The sequence below is a fragment of the Ylistrum balloti genome, unplaced genomic scaffold, assembly GCF_031769215.1.
Source record: "Ylistrum balloti isolate Yb309-2 unplaced genomic scaffold, AGI_CSIRO_Ybal_v1 Utg371766, whole genome shotgun sequence".
Classification (NCBI taxonomy): Eukaryota; Metazoa; Mollusca; class Bivalvia; order Pectinida; family Pectinidae; genus Ylistrum; species Ylistrum balloti.
The window spans coordinates 30,897-48,910 of record NW_026782884.1 but is presented as its reverse complement, the minus strand read 5'-3'; the positions used below and the strand labels follow the sequence as shown (position 1 = coordinate 48,910).

The following is an 18,014-nucleotide window of genomic DNA, read 5'->3' as shown; positions in this document are numbered from 1 at the left end:
TTTGATCCTAGCATAACCGGGTGCAGAGAAGAAAATTTTTGAAGTTTTGGTCTATTTTACCCCTTTTTTTGGCCCCACCCCTCTGGCCCGTGGGGGCAACCCAATGCGGGTAAATTTTGAAATGAGACCAAAGGGTTATCCAAAACTAATCACTCTAAGCTGGTGTGAATCAATTCTGAAAGAAATAAAACAAATTGTGACCAAAACTCTTGTTTTCCTATATAATCTATAGGAAACTTGACCCCCTCCCCAGGGAGTAATGTGGGTCCCTGGCGCCATGAAATTCACAATTGAGAATAAGGACTATAAAACCTTTCAATCCATAAAAAGTATTTGATCCTAGCATGTTTGGGTGTTGAGAAGAAGATTTATGATGTTTTAGTCAATTTGGCCCCTTTTTGGCCACACCCATCAGCCCCTAGGGGTCAGTCAGATCTGATATGTGCATAACATCAAACTGCTGTCCAATACTGATAATGCCACCCAAGTCTGAATATATTTCAATGCATATTAAAGAAATAATGGTCAAAAATGTGATTTCCCAATGTAAACTATAGTAAAATTGACCCCCTCCCCAGGGGGAAAGCTGGGACCCCAGGGTCATGAAAATTACAATTTTGGTAAAGTACCTGAAGACATTTCTGCCTATGAAGAGTATTTGATTCTACAATGCCGGGGTGTTGAGAAGAAGATTTTTAAAATTTCAGTCATTTTGACCCCTTTTGGCCCCGCCCCTCAGGTCACCTGGGGTCAGGGATCATATAATTTACAATTTTGGTTGACCTTTGGCCATGGAAGGTTTCTGCAAAATTTCATTGAAATTGGTTAAGGGGTTTCAGAGAAGAAGTTGAAAATGTAAATTGTTTACAGACGCACGTCGCACGACGCCGGACAAAAGGTGATCAGAATAGGTCACCATGAGACTGACCTAATAAAATAATGGGTTGATAGCTACATGTATAGATAGACATGATGTCATGAAATATTTACCAATGAAAAAAATGTAATCTTTATTACAGTGACATTATGACAAACACCAAGGTGACTATCTGTCCACAAGCCAGATTTTCTGAGAAAATGAAATTAATGTTATAAACCTTGGTCTCTGACCCATTGAATAATGATTTTTTTAAGTGTCATGATTGTTCCTATATCATTCCTATGAGACCGTTGATATTTTTCTTGTTTTCCTGTTTTCATTCATAATCCAATTGTGCACAGTGTTCTTTACTTTTCTCCATTCCAAGCTTCTCAGACATTCATTATCTGCAATAGCATCTTTACACTCTTTCATCTTCAGTTCTCGGCGAAGTAAAATATTTTCTCCAAACAATTTCCTCAAGCAAGCCTGCTGTTTTGTGTTCAAGATGACCTGGCCTGAAAGAAAACATAAAGGTTATTAATTACCAATATCCCTATTTGAGATGAATATTTCAATTCAAAGTTTGTTACAGATGCTGTAAAAAGTAACTGAAATAACAGAGCTAAATGATTTTAGTTTTTAGGGAGTCATCTGTAAACAGCTTTCTTCAGTCAATCTAAAACAAACACTTTAGGCTTATAAAAATATGTATGCTACATCCTTTTCATTTAATACACCAAGAGGCCCTATAATCATGATCTTAATGGTCATCCAACTTCAAACTGACCAAAGACTATCCCAGGAATCTAACATACCTTTTCGTTTAGAATCTTGTGGCTTTGATACAGCTGAATGTGACCGTGGGGTAACTGAAATTTTAATTCATATATTACACTTGTAGTATACTAAATTCTGATAAGGTACTGATATCTATCATGGTATATATTATCAGTTTTCTGAACATTTCCAAGCTAATTTCATTGCTGGTAGACACAACATTTGCAATTACTGTTTTGGGTATAGCAGGGCTCCAGATAACTTTTTCCCAACGTGAGTATTTACTCTTTATATTTAATAAAGCATGAGTAATATAAAGGAGGAAAGGGGTAATTACTTTGGTTCATAACGCACAGTACGACATTACACGTTACAATGACCATATTTGGCACACTTTGCAGGGCTGGTTTTGTATGGTTGGGGTACTCTTATTTACATGCCACAACTGTATGGCATTAGTTGGATCAAAGAACTTTTACTACTGTATTAAGGTTAAGCAAGTAACTTTCATCCCTCTGTAAAAATCATTCTTGCTTGATTTAATTTTTATGCCCCACCTCTAAGTTGAATAAGGCAGGTCATAGTAAATAAACTATCAATTCAACGACATAAATACGATCATAGATAATGAACAACAAACTGTCAAACAAACCTTGCTCTACATGCAGGTCATCATCATCAGAGTCTCCAAGATCAGATTCTGAGGAATCCCCCATTGCTTCAACCTCCTGGTCATCTTCTACATCAATATCTAGTTTATCAAATAATTGTACAAGTTACCTTTAATGAACATTTGCTTTACATCCAATCAATAACTGCAAGTCATTTACAACAGAAACTAGAATTTCACAGATAATGTTGTGTTTGTGTCCATTCCAGGTACAGCAAGATCTACGTCCAATTTCTGCCATCTAATGCATGCTTGATTCAATCACCCCAAAGTGGGGCACTAATTTGTAGATTCCCTTTTATAATAGAGGGGTTCCGGTCTTAATTGCAATGATGAAAACTATGGACCTAATTTTCACATGTTATGATTAGGGTATATTTTCTATCATTTAATGTTATTTTGTCATTTTGTCAAAATTTTTATGTTACAAAAGCATAGAGGGACTTTAAAATGTCAGTTATGGACTCTAACACAGTATAATGCTCTTAACATACTGCAAAATTTGAACTGCTTACCGTTTTCATCTAAAGTGACGTCATCAAGTGTACAGGAACTAAATTTACTGATTTCTCCAGAATCCAAGGCTAGCAGAAATTTCCCAAGCTTTGCCACTTGGATAGTAGACTCTGGAAGTCTGTAGAATGATCTGTGAATATTAATGTCGTGACCCATGAAGGTTGCCACTCCACTCATTGCAGCATATTTCCGCAGTGCATCTGATGCTCTGATTGATTTGTTTGAGCCATAGTATATCCTTGCAAATACATATGGGTTCATTGTGCTGACTCCAACACTCTCCCGAGCTTTCAGTAGTAGGTCTATTGCTTTTGTCAAGTCTTTTGTTAGGAGCACTGGAACTCGACGTCCCTTCTTTCCACGAATTTCCACCCTTTCAAAAAGAGAGCACATTTTCTTTTCAAGTGGTGTTAAGGAATCCTCAATGTCCTTTATGGGGGCATTGTTTCCGCTTTTTTGTTGGTAGGATTCAATAGTAAGTCTTTCTGCTTCACCGCCCCTTCTTCTATTAAACATCACAAGCTTTACCAGTGTGACTTCTGAGAGTTGAGATTACACATTCTTCTCCACTTTAGAGTTTTTTATCCCATCACTCAGAGATTTGGAGAGTTCCTGTATCTTTTCTTTGACAAGGGTTTGAAGTTTTGACACATCTTTAGTAAGAGGAAGGGGCGACGGCTTATTCCACTTTGCAGTCTTTAGGGATGTCAATGCTGAACTTGAAACATCGTTTGGCCACATCAATTCATGGACAGCAATGAAGTTCTCTGCCTTTTCCCGCTTTTCTTCATTTTCTTCAATCAATGCATTTGCCTTTTGAATTGACCCACACTTTTTGAGCGAATATCCCAATTTCAGGGCCAGGGATGGATTTCGGTAGGAGTTGGTATCCTCTTCATACCCACAAATTTTTTGTGTACATCTCAGTGCAAGAGGAAAATGTTTAGGATCAACCAGGTCTTCAACAGTTGTAATTTCAGAATCTTCCTCTCTGATACAAATAAGCAGACGTGCCATCTCTCTCATCTTTTGCCCTATGTAATTATACATATGTTCTAAATGCCCATGCTTTTTGTAAAGCTTTTCTCCAAGATTGATGATGATTTTATCATTTCGAGCCACTAAAGATACTTGATTTCCAGACATCCGTGCCAATATGTTGGTCTTGAAGCCTTCTGTTACCTCTATTTCACATGGTAGAAGGTCAGCTGCATTACCAAATACTTTTCTGAACCTCTTCTTCTGTGAGTTTTTCCTAAACTTACATACAGCATGATGTCTCCAGAGCTCTGTCTTCATGAAAAATGCTAGACAATACTCACAAGGTAGCATCTCGGATGCCTGTATTTCCTCGGTAACATTTCTCCACGGTACCAAAATTCCTTCTCCTTTCTTGATCACTTCGTAATTATGTTTGTAATCCCCGGCGTTTCTTAGCTCCTCCAGTGCCAAGGTTCTCTCTCTGGAATTTAATGGAAAACTCAGTATCTTCTGAACCTGGCGTTCACATCTGTGTTTTTTTTAAAAAGTAATGCTTTCTAATATTTGTGCTGCCTATTCCACAGTACATGCAGTGATGTTTCTTGTCCCATTTTCTTTTCTTTCCTTTGTTAGCCATTTGTACCTTTATGACTGACCTATTCTGTCTTTTTTCTTTGTTGTCATTTAGAAGTGGAAACACTTCTGAGTTTGCATCAGAATCACTGTCTGAAACTACGTCGACCATTTTGTCATTCCAATTCCCATTTTTGCTTAATACCAACATTCTGCTGTTTTCTTCTTCAGTATCTGTATCTGGGCCCTGTTCTGAGCTGGGCTGGTAATCAAGATCATCAGGGTTTTTCTCAATAATATCAGCAAGATCTTCATCTGTGTCAACAGGACCATCCATTTCAATGAGGTAGTCATTTACATCTTGTACTTTATATGAATTGATTGAATCCAACAGCCATTCATGAGACACTGCCTGTAATCCCTTGGTCATAGTGTTCACTGAAAAGAATGATGGTTGCAATTTGAAATGGGGTTTTAATTTACTGAAATAAAGCTCATAATACATACCAAAGTCACCAAAAACAAGATAACTTGAAGAATTAGTCTCCCCACCAGGCATACTTTGAAAGAAGTCAAAGGTCAAGCCAAGGTCACAGTGAACTAATTTTGGTATGTGACATACTATCTCACTATGGTGCATCCACGTGCCAAGTTTGAAGTTAAAGTATCAAATAGTATACGACTAATTACGAGTTAGAGTCCGGACAAGATTGCGGGAAGACAATGCAAAACTATAGTCCCCCCTCCGCTTCCTGGTGGGGGATTAATTAAGGTCAGATTAAAATTGATATCATTATATATCAGGTTAGTTTCGCGTTTGCAATTTAGGCGTATTGAAGTTTTCGCAATTTGATCGTTATGAAGAAAAACATACATTAAAAGTGTGAGCAGAGATGAAAATGGTCTCGAGGCAAAAAATAAAACCAATTGAAATTAGCAAATTTGGTAAACATTTTCAATTCTAAGACAGACAAAACAATGCTAAGTTCCAATATATAGAGGTTTCCTTGGTAGCCTTCTTTTTTAAATTATGAATATTGTTGGATACACATGTAGGTATAGATAAGATGAAAACAAACTGACTAGTCGATGGATTAACATATATTTGTCTGAGAAGTAATCAAGATTAGAAAGTGCTCTGGTATTTAAATGTCAAACTTGTACCACTGAATGAAATACACGGAACCCAGGTATTATAATTGAGCAGTCATGTGTCAACATAAACTTTATAAGCAATCTATGTGGAGAAACTAATAGGGATATAACTATAAGTAGTACAAATAAACATTGTTGTAGAAATTTTATGATTTTTAATTTTTGCAATTTAAACAGTCACGCAATTTGGTAAAATTAAATACTGTGGATTCATTTTATTTCGTGGGGGTCCAATTTTCGTTGTTTTCGTGGATGAGCAAATCCACGAATTTAAAAACACAACGAAATATGAACTACTTACTAAAGTAATTTTGGAATTTGACCAAGTAATCTTTGCCGACACCGGAAACGTCCACCGGTAATGACAGAAGCCCCGTAATTAGTCGGGAGTCGGGTAGTCTGAGGCTCGACATGGATACGCTAAATTGGTGTCAACGATATATAATTATATATTATTAAACATAACAAAGGGTAATTACCCATTGTGATGCTAAGTATGATGGGATCGCAGTCGTTAGCGACACTGTGGACACTAGGCTTGATCGGACCATCCTGTCGATTGAAGATTGGATCCGTATTTCTATCCGACTACAGGTTCACAATAATTATTAATAAAAACAACAGACACAATTTGTTGAGATAATGAATTAGTTTATGCATTTCAAATATTCAATCAGAAGAAAACAACAACAAAGTAAGCACTAGATCATACAAAACTTTTTAACACCCTAAACATTTATGAAACGTGTAATGCTACGCCTTGACATAATATTCCAGCACTAAGGAGTCCATGAACATTTTCTTCTGAGAAACTACGAATTGCGCATCATTAATGAAATTAAATGTTTTTCCCCCACAATATTCTGATATTCTGAACATTCTAAACATATCATGATTATTAATCAGTTCATATTAGTCCTGCTTTCTGGAAGCCACGTACGATCACATCTCGCTACCCCGTTGTCTATGGAATACCTAGCGATCTTTGCCCTCGTTTCATCATCATATGTCTGATATTCTGCACGTTTACGTTTACGACCACTGGTGATTATTGGTTCCGTTTCATCATTCGCGGCTTGGTATGTTAGGGCTTGTTCCCTGCTGGGTGCTTCTGAAGGGTTGGGTAGCCCAGGAAAGTCAGGCTTTCGCAGATTCAATTTCCCGGATTTTAACCACTGTGTTAACGACATGATGGATAAGATACATAATGATATGTTCATCACTGTGATTTCTTTACACTATCGACAGTGAGTTGTGTTTTTACTTCATAATTGTTTCTGCAGATCTTGTTTACACACCTGTTTACACACATGGTCCAATCGATACGCGTGGTGTTTTCGTATGACTGCGGTACACCGACTGATCAGCACACAATGTTTATCCACTGAAAACAATTGTTTCTGATAATTACCGATTGATTACACGCCAGGATATATACTGATTTGTGGTTTGATATTAATGCGAGACTGTTGTAAACAGAAACCAGCGTTATAAAAACACAGGACGCCATCTTGAAAAAAACGTTCTTTTATTCTTGTCATCAGTGTTAATTCCTGTGAACATAGCCTTAATACAAACAGAAAAAATTTCGACAGGAAGCAAAAAGAGAAAATTCTAACGTATTTATTTTTTTCCCACAGAATAAAAAATCCACGAATTTATGAGTCCACGAAACTGTCTAATTTGTAGAAACAACGAAAATTGAACCCAACGAAAATAAATGAATCCACAGTACACACAAAAACATCTTATACAGCATAAAGTGCATGAATAGCAGATTTCATTTATTTTATGGCCTATAAATATTTGAATGACAGGTAATTTGGCAAAAGTACATTACATTTACTGTAAATTAAATATTTAGCAAGTACAAAATCCAGGTGCTGATACTCACCTTTCGCTATGTCATAATCGAATAAGGATTCGTCTACACATGCCACAGCAAGCTTTCTTATATTAGGGTTTTTTGATTTTGCAGGATCTATTAAGGACCCACCACACCAAATTATCAGCTCCTCGAGATCATCTGAAAGACATTATAATTTAGAATTGACTTCTGAATATTTTCTTCACTATCCAGCAAACAATTTTCGGTAATTTAGAAGTTTATAAGTCTAGCTGGCAATCAAGCCATCAGACACTTCCAGCAGAGTAAGTAGAGTGTCAGATTATTTTGTCAGACTCTCTTCAGGAAGTACCTCGCTCTAACTTTAGATATCTAATGCACTTAAAACTTTAAGTCTTTAAATGACCAGATAATTTTGAAGTTAGATTTACCTTTTGAAATATTAGTTGCTCTTCCACAGCAGTATATTCCATATCCTTCCAGAAGTGGTGACGCTCTCAACCGCGACTTTTCTGGCCCAAAGTGCTTTTCAGTAGTGACATCTCCTATGACTTCGAAATCTTCCTATAAATACCACACATTTTTATTTCATCAACTCAAAATTAGAAACATCTCAGTGTCACGTTTTTTTTTTTTTTTTTTGCTTTCATTTCCATGGTTATCAAAAATTAAATATGAAACATACAATGGGGGAAAACTCACTCTTTGATACTTCATAAAATAGTTTAAAATATCAATGTCAAAATCTGAAATAATTGCTAAATGCCTCCATGGCGGGTGAGTGGTTAGCACCTAGGACACATTAATACCTATTGCTAAAACCCTCAACCACTGGATTTCATGGTTGGAATCCAACTTTGGATTTTTTTGTGGGTTCACCAACTTTCTTTCACAATCTAAATATGGCAAGCTCTTCAATGACCCTGCCAGCTTTAAGAAAACTACATACACTTTACACTAATATGTGTTTCTCAATATCAATATCAAGCCTATGGTCCAGAATGTACAACAGATGAGCTTTAGTATATTGCATAAATTATGTTACCTCTGGTAAAAGATGACTCGCAGATGCACTTTCTACAATCCATTGGTAGTCAAGGATCCAGCACCCTTTTGCTATACCTTTAAAAAACTTCATGGTACGTTCACAAATACGACTTCCGACAGGTTCTGCAATGAAATTACTGACATTTCATCAGTACAATAACCAAAGTTGGAATTCAATGAAATCCGACCAAATAATGCAAAAGCAAGTTTTATGTTCAATCTGTAACAGTACATGTATCTGTAACAAATTCTGAGTTCCCTGAAACCACCCTGGCTTGTCTAATTATGTGTCTACAAACATTTTATCATGATTACAAACAAATTTTGTTTTCATGCAGAGAAAATTATAATACATTTGATATAAAAACCAAAAGATATTTGAGCTTGCCTTTTGCCAGCAGTTTCAAATCAAACACATTAATCTACACTTGCATCATTATCAGCATAATTTGGAAAAAAAATGGGCTATGTATTTTGCTGCTCTATTAAAGTAAATTTAGCAATGTTTTCAAAATCCAATATGGCCACCTGTCTTGAAGTCAGGTCAGTCCGAAAACACGACATGCAAAACTAGACCTCAGGTTGGAACCTTCATAGAAATAGCGATAACAAATGTTGTATAAGGATGGACGCCAGACCACAGAAAAAGTGATTTGCATAGCCCTCCTATTATCAGATGGTGGGCTAAAAAAATCTTTCATTCTGACAGAAGAAATGCAATGACTTCGCATTTTTTTTCTCATTACATACAGTGAGTATAACACCTACCAGTCTTGATTATTACATGTGTCACTTCGTTGCTGAATGTATTACTGAATCTGAACGTGTACTCTCTGCAAATGCCAAGGACATTCATCTGAAAAAAAAAAAAAAAACATGTTGGAATATACTGATAGTATGATAGTTAAAGATAAAAAAAAATCAGGTAAAACCATTTCTTACTTGATTCTAGTGTAAATTTGGTGGTTATTTCAAGAATAATGAGGGCGAAAACCAGATCCGGTTCCAACCATTTATTAGGTCAAACCCTAAAGACCCTACAACATAACATACATAAAACACATCAATACGATCCCTTACAATACATTAAATATCTCACGTAATATACATTACAGATAATATCACAGTTGTAATTATCTCAAAAGAGAGTTCAATTGTTCCACAATGTACATGTATAATTACTGTACTTATATTATATAAATACAAATACTTAGTTCAACATAAAAAAAGGAATATAGCGACACACTATAGCTACGGTACGTTACACGTTATTTAATAATTCAATAGAACATTATGTAATTATAAAAACATACCCCAACAATGGGTTAAGGGTCCTAAAGTAACATAGGGCTCGATCGTAGGCAAATGACTGATATCATTGGATCGTAGATCTAGATGATTACTGTAATTAAAACAACGCATATATAAGTAATTACAAAGTACGGGTCATTGTATATTTCAAACCGACGGTAAGATCGGCAGCATTATAAGCGTATACAATAATGAATTTTGATAAACAAGTTTCTACTTCATTACAAATGACGTTACACAAGATATATAATACAATAATTGATGTTTCAAAGCAATAGGTAAAATATGACTTACAATTTACTACAAATGTGTTCCGTAAGCCGGCACGGAGGTTTCCTCGTCGTAAAAAAGTAAGTCAATGTCCCCTTTGTCCACTAAAACCCCGCCAAATACAGACAAAGACGAAAGAACGAAAACGAGACAATAACTGGACATATATAGACACACTACGTCACACGGGCAAACTGGACATATAGACGCAACATATATACATACATTTATAACGATCACAGACGGCGCGAAAATCCCAACGACGCGACGCTAGACAACAGCGGCCAAAATTACATAAAACTTAACCCTATTACACTAGCATTAGCTGTGGTGTCAAAGGTTATAATGTGCAATTAATTTCTTCTCTAATTTGTGCCTTCGAATGTTTTTAATGTGTCCAAAACATCACAAGCTGACAATTCAACTAACCTGAACCAAGTCAGGCTACGGAAACTGAGTCAAACTACTTATTATAAGATTCCATTGGTGGAGGTCTTAGTACCACTGGACAAAGCAAAATTCTTGGGAAAAAAAGGCATAATTTCAAAAAAAAAAAAAAAAAAAAAAACTGACAAATACCACATAAATCTTGTAATATTACTGAGTTTAGTTTTATAAATCTCCTTTCAAGGATACATTTGCAGAATATAGATATAGTATCCAGTTATTATTTCATTAGTATGCATGGTTAAAGGCCAAAGTTCAATCAAGTGTATGAAGGCAATCCTTGACCAGCGATCAAGACCATATCTATTTGTCGAAACATGGGGCTTCAGGTGGCCTTAATAGAGTTTTTTTCTCTCTACTAATGTGATTTCATACCTTTTGGTCATGATTCAGTCCACTAGGACAAAGTACCATAGACCGAGGTTCTGTGTGGTCCTGTATTGGTGATGGCCCAGGTTCTGTGTGGTCCTGTATTGGTGATGGCCCAGGTTCTGTGTGGTCCTGTATTGGTGATGGCCCAGGTTCTGTGTGGTTCTGTATTGGTGATGGCCCAGGTTCTGTGTGGTCCTCTATTGGTGATGGCCCAGGTTCTGTGTGGCTCTTTTGGTGATGGCCCAGGTTCTGTGTCTAGTTCTGTGTTTTTGTCAGGCCTCGTCTCAAGGAAAATCTTTTTTGCCCACTCATAATCTTCTAGGAGTATATGGCGTATTTCCAAGTTTTTAACATTACCTGAAAAAAATATAGATTGGATCAAAATAGTTTCTTCTTTCTTTCTTTCTTCTTTATCAGCTTTCAAGTTAATCTTGTCATCCTGTATTGTCTCATGTTCATGTTGTTGGGACCTGACTTTATCATATAAATAACGAGGGATTACATTTCATGTCAATTCAACAGCTAGTAGCTACAACATTTGTGAAATTTATGTCATTGCAAATAGTATTCGGTTTGTTTAATTCCTGTAAAATTTAAGTGTAACTTTGGTTTTTTGCTACCTAACAAAATTAAATATCATACGATGCAGCCTCTACTTGACCTTCCTCAAAATGATGTATTCAAAGTAGAGTTTGGCAGATTCTCGATTGTAACTGGTTACCTATCAATTATTAGCATGATGTTACTGAATCGATAGTGAAAATCCATAATCGATTATTTTCATTTTTTTCACATGTACTTCAGGGGCCAAAGCTTTGCCAAAGAGCTTGTATTGCTGAAAATATCACATGATCAAAAAGAAAAAAAAGTTAAAATACAGAAATATTTTACTCCATGTACTGTTCATGTAGATAATATGATCATTATTGCAAGGGGAAAAGTGTACCCAGCAGTTATTTGATAATAACAAAATAACAATTCCGAACACTATTCCAACAATAAATTGATGGTCTATAGTAGTTAAAACTACATTGTCACTAATAATTACATACTTGCAATTCTGGAAATCTCTGTTTCATCCAGATGAAAACGTTTGATTTTCTTTCGATTCAATGTAAACCTGAATGGTATAAATATATATTTATATATTTATGACAATTCATATGTATATTGACTGTATAATGAATTGCAAAACAAATGATGTTATGCAGTACTTAAGTGGAAACAGCACTTTAAGATGGATAACATTTGTGTATTTCAAACTTACATTAAATTTATGTTATTGCTTCTGTAACCCTGGTGTATACTAGCTGCAATATACATCTGAGCTAGAGAGAACTTCTCTTTAGCTCGATCAGTTGAGCGTCAGTCTAGTAAACCAGAGGTTCCAGGGTTCAATCCTCAGCAGAGGCAGTGAAATATGTTTAAATTTCATGTGCTGTTACATTTCCATAGACCTTTAAATCAAAACCAAAATAGAAAACCTTGCATCTAATTTTTCAGATTTTATTTGGCCTAGAATTTTATCAGGCCATATCATTAGATGTTTATTATATGGCAGCCTGACAAAAACTTTTCAGCACTGCAGTACAGTTCAAGTTATACTCACTCATCATCATCACTTTTGAAGTATACACTTGCAGTGTCAGTGTGTAGCGTCTTGATGACACCTGGCCAGCTTTTAGGGTAGCCTTTAATTTCAAGGTTTGCAAAGACAACATCACCTGAAAAAAAAAAGAAAGAAAAAACATGTATTACTTTTTAAAATTTTAACAGAACATGGATACCGGTTATAAGAGTTTTGATTGACAAGAAAAAAAAAATAGTAAAGGCTTGCCTTTAAAACAATTTCCTTTTAAAGCTCCCTATAATTCAAGGTTAATGTTTTGTCGATGATATGAGAAGACATATGAAATATTCTTTTTTAATGTATCTCATCTATAATTGAATTTTTTTTTGTGTGTGTAACATCCATCGATTAAAACAATGATGTTATCCAAAAATGAGACAAAGTCTACAACTCTAAGCAAACTATTCTGAGATATTGATAATATGAAAAAACATAGAAATGTTATTTGCATTTAAGTATGATGTTTGCTATATATATACCGCAACACACAAAACATTCAGTGTTTTTCCTGTCTATATAAATGGGGTCTGAAAATGATCCCATTCCAAAGACAAAAAAATTAGTTACCTTTCGAGACTTTCACTCTTTTTATCACACCCGGTAGTGAAATTTGATAAATAGCTCCACAACTTCCTTTAGGAAGGGAAGGACATAAACATGTACGCGAGGTAGACAGCCATTTTGTTTTGTAGTAAGTACGAACCGAAAGTAGGTCTAAAATCTCCTGATTTAGATATAAAAAAGTCTGCCGTGGAAACAAAAATTCTTATTTTATAGAAAATTAATCTTTCAAAATTTGAAAAAAAAGTTCAGAGGTTTTCACAGGTACGGATAAAATCCCAAAATTGCAATTTTTGAAAAATTCCCTAAATACCCTGGAAAAACACTGACATTGTGTAATGTATTGCACTGTGTTTGTGTCACTGTAGGTCATATACATTTGCTCGCAAGAATAGAATATTGATTGAGGAACAATGAAATAGGGCATTCTAGAAGAAAGCAATACCATCGCTTTTAATTCATGTTCAAAAGAATGATATAACTTTATTGTTTGAAATGACAATAATGAAGGGGAATTAGTCCAAAATACACATAATACCTGCATTGTGAAGAACCGATTTTCAAGCATCTGCATTGCGATACAATATGATAAAAGTGTATTGCAATATATAGATATGGGTCATTCCAAGCTAAAGTGTCATGTCTACCGGACAAATTCATAAATTTTAAATATGATCTTTGGCCTGAACTTGGAAGTTATGGTGAACAATAAGCCATTTTCAAATACATTTTCACATGTGAAAAGATAGTTTAGTCTCCAAATTTTCCATAAAAACATTTTTTGATGAGGGATACAGCTGTTGCGTATGTTACTTTGACATTTTTCAAATTGTGTTTTTCTACATTAAGAAGCATAATGTCAGTGTCCATCTACATTTAAAATATGTATGTTGTGTCATTCATTGATTTTCTGAAAAGAAAAGTAAATAATGTTCAAGTATTGTCGAGCAGTAGGCTAAAGTTTCTACTGTTGCGGACGTCACCTTGAATTCATGTCATGTTGTTTTTGTTTTAGTTAGTTTTTGACCATTTAAGGTTTGAAGATGTCAACAAAACAACTGAAATTGTTTAATTAATATAGCATCAATAGAAATTAGGACTCAACACAAGTTTTTGTCTTTTTTCCCCCATTTTTTTTGTTGCGGACGTTTATTTGACAAATTGACATTTCTAGACGTCATAAAACGTCCGCAACATTATTGAGAAATAATTCTGTTGCGGACATTACCTCGAGTTCATGTCATATTGTTTTTGTCTGTTAGTTTTTGACAAATCAAGTTTGAAGATATCAATGTACAACAACTGAAATTGTTTAATTAATATAGAATCAATAGAAATTAGGACTCCAAACAAGTTTTTAAGTGGGTTTCCCATTTTTTTTGTTGCGGACGTTTATTTGACAAATTGACAACTCTAGATGTGAGAGTGGAGATGCTTACCATACTGGAGCGCCTGATCTCATCTCCACATAGTGGTTCATGTTTTCTATAAATCACTTTATTTGGTCATGTCCATAGACTTCAAATACCACTACGGTAGCTCAGTCGGTAGAGTGCTCGCTTCGTATGTGGGAGGTGCGGGGTTCGATTCCCGGCCGGGTCAGACCAAAGACTTGAAAAGTGGTAGTGACTGTTCTTTCACCAAGCACTTGGCATTTAGAAATGAAAGTCATGGATCCTTCGGATTAGATCTTAAAAAAACGATGTCCCGTGTCACGGTAGACGTGGCATGCTAAAGAACCCTCACTGCACATTGCCCTAAGCGCACTGCAAAGGTATAAATTTTTGTCACTTCACCTATAGCTGGTGACGTCTCGATATAAGTGGAATATTCTTGACTGGGACGTAAAACCCCATTCAATCAATCAATCAATCCATAGACCTTCTTTTACTTACAGAGCCTGATATCACAACCACTTTTAGGCAACTGTTGGAGGTCCATACTATCCAGTCAATTTCATGGCTTTTGATTCTTGATTTTTTACTTGTGTCAATAAGTATAGATAATAAGATTTACCAATCCAAAACAATCAACAAAAAACAAAACAGTTGTAAACATTTAGAATGAATTATTTAAACTTTTTGGAATATATCCCAATACATTTCAATCAATTTCAGCGTGCAAACTGTGCATCGCATTTATGTGGTTTATCTCCTGTATCTTATCAACTGTTTACCACACACATCACATTTATGTGGTTTATCTCCTGTATCTTATAAACTGGGGCACTGGTCTACTGGTCTTTCATATCTGAAAGAAAAAGATTAGAAATAAATAATAAAAATAGAAAGATTAGGAAACTGTAGAATTTACCTGAACCATCTGCAAACCAGACCCATTTCAAAAGCTTATCTCCAGTGTATTGGAAATGTTCATCTATTTAGTCGCTGGAATATTCAATGTGTACAGAGTGCTTTTCATGTAGCAAATTTAATTACCATCTATATATTTCCCTGATGAAAAAGCCAGAAACTGATTGGGAATGGATGTTAAACAAGGAATTGGTACATGATGTGATGCAGATTTTGTGGCTGTCAGCCTTTTTAATTTTCACATTGTTAATGTATCAATGTTCAAGTTTTCAACAATGGCAATTAATATAAGAAGTTGAGAAGAACTATAGTTACCTTTAAATGAGTAGAATAGCCTTGACCCTATTAATTTTATATCTGGAATTGATAAAAGGCCTATGACATCTTCCTCCAACACAGTGTGGCAAACGCTACCTTCCATCCATAATCTTCCATGGCATGGAGTGAAGAACTTAATAAAAGGCCAATCTGTAACCTGTTAAAAACAAGAATATTTTATCGGTATGAGTAAATAGACCATTTGGACAACCTGGATGTATATTTATTTTGCAGCACCAAGCAAAGATGTTAGGGGTTTCACAATTTTGCAATACTGATACTAAAATAAACCATTTGATTATCAATTTTGACATTTTTGCTTATTTATCCGTAGTTCTAACCATTTCACTAATATGGAAATAAAATGTGTATATATTTTAATAATTCACCGATGTTAACTCGTGTTGATTAAAAAATTTACAACAATCAACTTCCAAAGAAAAGTTAATATCCACAGTCAGGAGTTTTATAATCAGTGGTCCCTATATGTGTTATCGTGTGTTGTTCTTTCTCTTGTTTTTGTTGTGTTGTATTATCGGTGGCTCTGGCTGTTTTCAAGTACAATTATTTCAGCTATAACTTTCCTTTTCATTTTAGAAAAGGGCATCTAAGAAAATTATACATTAATACATATCAATACATTATTTTTACAATCAAAACATATAAAATAACAAAACTGTCAAAACTTCATACATTTAAAAATAACAAAACTTTCAAAACTGCAAAAACAAAAAATTAAAATAACATGAATTGTCAAGAAACTGAATATTTTCAAAACAAAGAAACTTCCAAAAATAAGCTTACAACTCCTGGGTATTTATTTATTCCATGCGCAACAAGGACATAATCTCCAACTTTGTAATTTTTTCTACAAAAATTGAAATTGAGTTATTAATACTTTCTCCAGTTATAAGTGGGATGGTTAGGGCCCTACAAAAGTACTTAAACCACACCACTGGACACCATTTTTCCATAATGTCCGGTGCCTGTCCACAGTCAGGAATTTTGTAATCAGTGGTCCCTATATGTGTTATCGTGTGTTGTTCTTTTTTTTGTTTTTGTTGTGTTGTGTTATTGGTGGCTCTGGCTGTTTTCAAGTACAATTATTTCAGCTACAACTTTCCTTTTCCTTTTTGGAAAAGAGCATGTAAGAAAATTATACATTAATACATAACAATACATTATTTTTACAATCAAAACAATTAATTTTTCTCCAGTTATATATAAATAACTGCTAAAGAACAAAGAAAGGTCTGACAATGTATAATCTATACTCCGATTTGGATTATGCATCTAAGTTTTTAAATCACTTTTAAATAGATTAAACTGTTAACACTTTCAACAATCAGATTTGAAAGAAGTGCATACCTTTGAGTACAAGCTTCCTCAGCCGTCTGTTTTGCAGTAAGTTCATTATTCATGTTGTTTCTACAATTAAACAGTAAGTGATTAAAACAAAAGTTATAGTGTTAGCAATTTCAACAAATTAGGCATTGTTACAACTGGAAATAGTATGAGGATATATACTTCTCTGAAATATCAATAAGGCAAGATAGTTTGTATAATCTCTTGTTTGCAGAAACCACAGTTTGTGTAATTACTTGTTTTTCTAGGTATGGACATTGTTTGCTGTTGATGGATATTGAAGAACTGATTAATTTCTTCTAAATGTCAATTAAAATAGGAGGTTCACATCATGGATGTGTGCCAAATGCCTGGTTAAACTGTTAAATTTAGTTTGGGAAATGTACATAGGAGTTACAGATTAAACAAACTATGCACCCTTCAGATGCCGAGATGACCTGCTTTCGTCTTGTAAAAATACTGTAAATATTAAAAGGATTTGTTCATTTTCAAATGTACCTGATTCGTTCCGTTGCCTGATTTGGCTCTGCACTCAGAACGACTGGCTCAACCCTCAGGATGACTTGCTCGTCTGATTCAGCACTCGGGACGTCTGATTCAGCACCCAGGATGACTGGCTCAACACTCTGGACAACTGGCTCAACACTGGAGACATCTGACTCAACACTTGGGACAACTGGCTCAACACTTGAGACAACTAGCTCAACACCGGAGACATCTGATTCAACACTCGGGACGACTGGCTCAACACTTGAGACAACTGGCTCAACACTGGAGACATCTGACTCAACACTCAGGACAACTGGCTCAACACTCGGGACGACTGCCTCAGCACTCGGGTCAACTGACTCAACACTAGGGATCATTGACTCAACACTCGGGATTACTGGCTTAGCACTTGGGACGAATGACTCAACACTCGAGATGACTGGCTCAGCACTTGGAATGACTGACTCAACACTCGAGACAACTGGCTCAACACTGGAGACATCTGACTCAAC

General features: G+C 35.3%; 1 pseudogene; it reads right to left on the bottom strand.

Annotated features, from left to right (window-relative positions):
- Nucleotides 1–1,231: 1,231 nt before the first annotated feature.
- LOC132563551 (uncharacterized) lies at nt 1,232–3,971 on the bottom strand (annotated as a pseudogene).
- Nucleotides 3,972–18,014: the final 14,043 nt, after the last annotated feature.